Source organism: Clupea harengus, chromosome 3, assembly GCF_900700415.2.
Source record: "Clupea harengus chromosome 3, Ch_v2.0.2, whole genome shotgun sequence".
Lineage (NCBI taxonomy): Eukaryota > Metazoa > Chordata > Actinopteri > Clupeiformes > Clupeidae > Clupea > Clupea harengus.
In genome coordinates, this window is record NC_045154.1 from 30165536 (window position 1) to 30173035 (window position 7500).

The window sequence follows — 7500 nt, forward strand, 5'->3', positions numbered from 1 at the left end:
GAAATATATATTTCTATCCATAAGTCTGTTTTTTTTATTTAACTAGCCCCTTTGTTCTTTCCTTCACCCAGAACATGAATATAAGTTTGCACAGTCGTCTATATGTTCCAAAGCGGTAGCTCTGATAGTAATTGCAGAGTGCTGGCTAAACATACACAATGATGATATGCCTGCCCACCCACTGTACATTAATTAGATACAATAGATACAGCTCAAAAGCCTTGCATCAAATCCCCCATGGACACATCCCAGAGACCCCTGACATAAATATCAACTTCTCTGAGACATATAATTAAATGTGTGCTGCCTCAGTGATGAGCGAGAGAAAGAGCCTCATACCTGTGCTTATTTAAAACTCACTCCTGCCCCCGGGGTGTAGATAGAGGCGCCTCGAGTGCGAGAGGCCTTTCGATTTCCCCTCAGGCGCCATCAGCAGGTGCAGTGATTTATTTCAGCTCTGTTGAGATCCATAGGGGAAGAAGTGACCTGAAAGCCCTGAGCTAATTGTATGACACGAGCGGCTAATCCCAGGGAGAGCATACTTACTGACCTGGTGTGTGACTTACCTGTACTGTATGTCGCCTTAGAGAAGATAAGTGTCACAAATCACAAAGTGACAAATGCTGCTATGCTGTGCTATTCAATATAAAACTGCCTTTGCTTTTGAAAGCTTTTAATTGATATCTACCGATGACCTTCTTTCCTTGTTTTAGGAGGATCCATCAGTGGTGCTCATCCCGTCAATCAGAGTGGGAAATGGGCCCAAGACCGGCGGTGCAGAGGGCGACCTGGTTTGGCCGTTAGCACATGTTTGGAGCATAAGAAAGGTAGGATTTAGCTCCTGATATAAGATGTAACTTCCCTAGTGTGTCTGTGTCTGTTATCATCACAAGGAAAGAAAACTCCAGTAAGTGAATCATTTGTTGAGAACTCTGTGAAAGTCTGTGAAAACTTTGCAACTTTGCTTCGTTCACGGTCACTTGTAACCACACCTGTATTTTTAGTCAATTTTGGTGTTATTATTATTGTTTTTGTTGTTGTTATTGTTGTCGCCATTGTCACCGCTGTTGTTTTTTGTCTGGCGTCAGGTGAATTCCAGTTCACTTGCCGTGGATTCACAGTCAGTGAGTCGGACACAGCGGCTTCTGTCCTCTCTCTCTCTCGCCCACTCCCCCACCCCCCCACCCCCACCCCGGTTCAATCGCGTGTGTGACAGGAAGCCCATCATTTTCTGCTCACGCTCATCTGGATTTGACACTTTCCTGCCCTAATTCCCCCCAGCCTTTCACAGTTTACTGAGTCTCAAAGCTGCCCAGTTCAGAGGAGGCCACTCAACGTCTTTTCCACTTATTTACATTGTGGCGGGGTATACATCCCGCGTCAGTAAAGAAAAAAAATACGCTACTGCATCCTTTGACATTAACGTCAACCCTCTCACCTGACTGTCCTCCGTGAAGTGGGTTTGCAGTGTGGGCGACATAATTGCTTGTTAGGGGAGGGGGGGGGGGGACCTAAGTCCTTAAAACATTCCAGCGGGACAGTATAAAGAGCCCAGTGCAGTTTCGGGGGAAAAGAAGTGTGAAATTGATAAGGGGAGTGTGACTGGGATGGTGATATGAGACAGATAGTGGAGGTCAGCTCCTAGTCTCTCCTCATTAGGCCCACATTATCCTCCTGACGCTCCGCGGGTGTGATCCCATTCCTCTTCGCTGCACGCCCCCCGGGTGGGGTGCGGATCGGGCAGTTAGTTTGTGCGTGTGAGTCGGAGCCACTCGGCGCAATCTGTCCGCCGGACCCCTTAATCGGCATAGATGACACAATTTTTTCCGTGAGGAAAGAGAGAGCGAGGGAGAGCTTGAGTCACTTAATCAGTTCGGATGAACGCAGTTAGCCGAGGGAGCCGAGCTGCTCGGCCGAGCCCCCGACTCTAAATTTGTCTAATGAGGAGAGCGGAGCGAATCAGCAGCGGTGAAAGTCACACCGCGCCCGAGTCACGTTGGCTTTGGCTCAGCGTTCATGCCACGGCGAGCTAGACTCGCCGACATGGGGGTAAGCGCTACGACAACGCGAGTTAACACGGCTGACTGGCCGACACCTCGGGGCCCACATGAAGTTTTGACTTGTTTGCGGATGAAAGGGGCAACAACGCTGGATCGGACATATGGAAGATGTGGGAGAGAGAGAGAGAGAGAGAGAGAGAGAGAGAGAGAGAGAGAGAGAGACAGGGCCTTTTTATGCAATGAGCTCTGAAGGTTTTTCATTTCTGAAAAGCTTCCAAAATCTCATACCCTCTTGTCACACGCATTTTCTCACATTCCTACACCTCCTCTCCTTTTCCATATCCAACTCGATCTCCCCTCCATCGGTCCGATGTCCAGACAGGAGAGATTGTGAGCTGTGCCTTCCCTCAACTCTGCTTGGCAGCGTCCCCTGTGCCAATCACACTAAGAGTCCGCGATGGAGAAGAGACACGAGCTCACACGCTGATCCTGCAAAAGAGGTGCCTGTCCCAAAACACGCAGCCTGTACTCATCTTATCACACACTGCCTCACACCTCACTGATGTGCAATGTCAATACACAGCCCTGCTGAGAGAGAGGCGTAGAGAGAGTCCAGGCAGTAATGTCATCTCACTGTCCCTTTAACAGGAGGAGAGGTTGTCCATTTCAGCAGTGGAGGTTTGGTGGAAAGGGCCACGTCTATTGTGAGGTGAGTCCCCCCTCCACACACACACACACACACACTCAGAATGTCCTCCAGTAAGATGGAGGAGTTCTTCATGATATGCACCTTTCCTTTCCCATGCCACCATGTGTGGATGAGGACACTGTTGTGATAAAACCAAAACATTTCATTTTGTTGTAAAATCATGAATGTTTTGTGTGTAGCTGTAAATGGCACTGCATCCTTTCTCTCACTGAGTTGAGGTTGGGCTCGCCCTCCCCTAACCCCTGCCAACCCCCCCACCCCACCCCACCCCACCCCACCCCACCCCACCCCACCCCCAGATGGCCTGATGATGCTCTCTGACCTTTGCCCCCTCCCCGCAGGCCCTCTCAGAGCTGGCGCTGACCTACCTGCAGGAGGGGAGCGGGTGTGCAGAGGTGACCCCCCAGCCCCAGGGGCCGTTGGAGAAGCCCCGGGGCAGAGAGGGTGCAGACGGCAGCGCTGACCCAGAGGTGGGCACCAGCAGAGAGCCACGAGCTGGGCACACAGTGGGGGCCGTCACCCAAAAACACACATTACTCACACACTCTCGCCCAGGGGACAAGCCAGACACAAGCAGAAACGTACAGTCCACACACACACACACACACACACACACACGCACGCACGCACACACAGACTCACACACTGACTCGTGTACACACTCACACAGAGAGAAGCAAAAACACACACACATACACACACATTCTAACTCACATGTGTTCTGTTAAACCTACACATACATCTACACACATACATACAAACACAGATTGTCCTACAAATATGCCTTACAGTAACTCCAAGACTCTCAATTCAATCTTTATTTTTACATTTTTTAAGAGAGAAAAATAGCCATGCATTGCATTGCAGTTCATCTCTCTGTTGTCAAAGTGAAATTGTTCCCATAAACTTTACTGTACATCTTTTTCTCTTTCTTTCTCTGTGTATCTTTTCTCTCTCTCTCTCTCTCTCTCTCTCTCTCCTCCCTCCCTCCAGCCTAGTGAGGCAGCACCAACAGACAGCCCATGGGGGAAGGCTGCCAGTCAGGGAGCCCAGCTGTCAGTGGCCCTTCTCAGGCAACACAAAGACAAACAGGCCCAGGCCCCGGCCCAGAGGTAGGCCACTGGCATGGCTCACGGTTACTGTTCAGTGACATTAGAGGATTCCCCTCAGTCCAATGTGAGATTGATCCCCCCCCCTTTTCTAAATAACATGTCACATGGTAACAGCCCTGAAGGAGGAGAGAAAGAGAGAGAGAGAGAGAGAGAGAGAGAGAGAGAGAGAATGAGAGAGAGTGCATAGGAAGGCTGTTTGTTTAATAATACATACCCTACACCTGTGACCCAGTGTAAAAAGTGAAGACGTGAATTTGATCAGTTCAGCTGAAGTTGACTAGTCAAAGGCCACATCAGATCTCGTCCCCCCACTGCCTTTGTAGCTTGAGCTGGCTCAGGATTGCTCCACCACTTCTCCCAGACCAAAAGCAGTGCTATGGGAGTAATGAGTGTAATGTGTGAGCATTAGCCTCTCTCAACCTCTGCACACGAATCGCAGTGAGAGGGGAATTAGGCTAATGCAATATAACTTTAAAACGCATTCATGCCACTCTTGTTGACATGCTCCGTGGTGCGTGTTGCTGGATACGTTCGCACTGAATACACACCAACACACACACACAGACACATTTACAGCCATGTTTTCCTTCGCATTCCTGCCTCTTTAATGCAATTTAACAATGTCACATTTACCGCTTCACAACTCACCGCAGACCCATGTTAAATCAGGACGCTCTCAGCGCGCGTTCAACAAGTACGTTAGCGAGGCGCTAGGCTAACAGCTTCACAGCGAGGCGCGACGTCGCACACTAATGTGCACTAAGGGACCCCCCCACCCCCACCCCCACCGCACACTGAAGAGTCTGCCACGCTGCGGTGCACAGTAGAACAGGAGATGAGGTGTTACACTTCTCCTCTCCAGCCTAACCCAGTTTGTGTTGTGTGGAGTCTGTGCATCAGGCCAGAGCGATTTCGAAGCGTGGCAGAGGCATTGTGGGGTGACAGGAATACGATAGAAGACAGAGTTTATAGTGGCTTTTTAGCAAGCAACCCAACAACGACTCCTTCCTCCAGCTGTTGATTCAGTCTGCACTTTTTCCAGCATGATCCCATTTGGAATTCTAGATAAGAAGGATGCAGTATTTTTAGACCTCGAACATGGGGTATATTAACACAATGAGTTCGATCTCTGGACGCTGGGCATTTATTTTTCTTTTGGGAATTTTCTATCTTCAAAATATTTTTCCAGTATCCTCCTTGCTTGTCAAACACAATCCCATCTCAGCTACAACATTTGTTTTTGTCTCATTTAAGTAGCTCTGTAAACAGATAATAGGCCAAAGTAGGTGAAATAACAACAGCAGAATTCTGTGTTTGGACGGCACATATCATCCTCTGAAAGTAACCCTAGAGGCAGAGTGTAAGAGAAAGAGAGAGAGAGAAATAGAAAGAGAAAGAAAAAGAGGAGTGGGAAGGGTTAGAGAATGTCTCCAGATCTGTTTTGTATGCGTTGGTTGATCAATTGGACTGACTCGCATCTCCCTATCCCATTTAGTGGAGGCGGGGGAGGTGGTGGTGGGGGTGGGGGTGGGGGTGGGGGTGGAGGGGGGGTATTCTGAGGAGGGGAAGCCCAGTCAAGCATGCGGGCCAGGCCCGTCACCCAGTGACCTGTGACAGAGAGGCCCGTCAGCCTAACCGCTTGTGACAGGCCCACTCCGGGCACATCTGCGCCGGGGCGCCTGTTGTTTTCCCACTGGTGACAGTGCAGAGGCAGCAGTGGCTGCAGCAGCAACGCCACGGGGCTGAGCAGAGACAGAACCACCCATCCACCCATCCACCCATCCACCCATCTCTCCAAGTGCTTAGTTCAAAGCAGTTAGTCATTTGGGATTTGAAATTTGGCTTTGTTCATCAGTCATTATATGTATTTCTTCACTTTCCGTGACTTTGTTCTCTTTGAGAAGAGACACGGGTGCACAGAGAGTGTCCTTGTTACCTGTAATGCACAATCCAAGCTGAGGTTAGAGCTCCGAGACTCAGGCATCTGTAGGAGTATTTGGCCTCCACAGCCTTGGCCTTAACAGGGCTGGGAAAGTACGGCTTGGCCTCGCCACTGTGACCCTGATGGCGGCTAACCCTGGCCTCCGACCTGTTCAGCTAATCCCTGACCCTGAATGTGACTGGGGCCATGTTAGCCTTTAAAAGCTTGTTATACCCCTGTCACACACACACACCTCCCCCCTCCACACACACACACACACACACACACACACACACACACACACACACACACACACACACACACACACACACACACACACCCTCTCTCTCTCTCTCTTTCACATACACACACAGAGTAGAACATGTTTATTCACAAGAGCTCAGAAACACAAAGCATACACAAGCGTGATAACATGCATTCATCTGCACACGTAATCACTTACCGAGCGCAAGGAGATAGTGTTTTCACATTTTTAGCCCTGATTGGTCTACGAGGCCTAGAAGATACACCATTCCTATACTTTCAATGCTATTTCAAATCACTCCATTAAAACCGATGAAGTGAGAATGTTTTTTTGTATCGCTCCTCCTTAGAAATTGTGTCTGCGTCTTTGTGCAAGTACAAAGTATTTTTACAGGTGTCTTTCCCAGTGCAACTTCAAATGTATAGACTTGAACCCTTTTTTAACCACACTCTCTCACACACACACACACACACACACACACACACACACACACACACACACACACACACACACACACACACACACATACACACTACATGTTTGTATGCGAATGCATTTCTTCGTGCCACGCCGCATTCATCAAGCACGGCCTGACCCTTCACTTGCCGAGCTCCCCCTGCTCTACATACTAATGATGCGGCAGGCAGCTCCCTTATTCCCATCAGGCCGCTGTCTCATCTCTTATTGAGCAAAACTCCCTTTCATCTCCTGCGGAGAACTTTGTGCACACCCTCCCCGCTCCTCAAGAAACCCAATACGCTCCTTTGTTGCCTCTCTTTCTCCCATCAGAGCCACTGCCTGTGCTGCTGCTGCTGCTGCTGCTGCTGCTCCTGCCTCAGTGTCTAATTGTCTCGTCTCAGAGTCTAATAAACAGTTCGTGCTAAATGGACGGGCCCTTTGAAGCAGCGGCTCACAGAGGTGGATTGGCTGCTTCTCAGAGCATTCTCACAGGATCACACAGGATCAGAGGGCAGGATTAGTCAGTTTATTTAGTTTTACTCCATAGACTTGGGAATCGTTATGTGCATATCAAAGTCACACATTTGTGTGTCTTGATGTTGTTCTAATTCTCTGTAATCGGTGTATTGTAAAACGTACAGCAGGGACTTATGGTGATGCAGGTGATATAAATTACATAAATATCAGCAAATGTTTCTTCTATTTATTACCTCTTATGCATCTGAATATACAACGCTTCACATAAAGTATCATGATGAAGTTAAATCAAAGACAAGAACTGCAAGTGATATGATGCTTAAGATAGGCGTCATAGATCATTTGTGTCCGATTTCATTACTTGTGTCACTGATTTGTCATGATATCACTTGGCGAGGTGGAAAGAAAAAACACTGTTTAGGTAGCTTGTGTTCCTGTTGCACTGTATGCTAAAGGATCATACTATCGCTGAGCTAAAAAATATATGCTCTTAACGACCTAGTAATGTATGTATGTGTGTGTGTGTGTATGTTTGTATGTCTGCCAGCGCACGTGTA

The 7500-nt window shown here is 48.6% G+C and overlaps 1 long non-coding RNA gene across 1 annotated transcript; it reads left to right on the forward strand.

Moving 5' to 3' along the window:
• Nucleotides 1–720: 720 nt before the first annotated feature.
• LOC116219639 lies at nucleotides 721–3936 on the forward strand. Its single transcript, XR_004163266.2, has 5 exons — nucleotides 721–827; nucleotides 2379–2500; nucleotides 2649–2709; nucleotides 3051–3179; nucleotides 3703–3936. It is a non-coding gene; the product is annotated as an uncharacterized LOC116219639 (long non-coding RNA).
• The last annotated feature ends 3564 nt before the right edge of the window (nucleotides 3937–7500 follow it).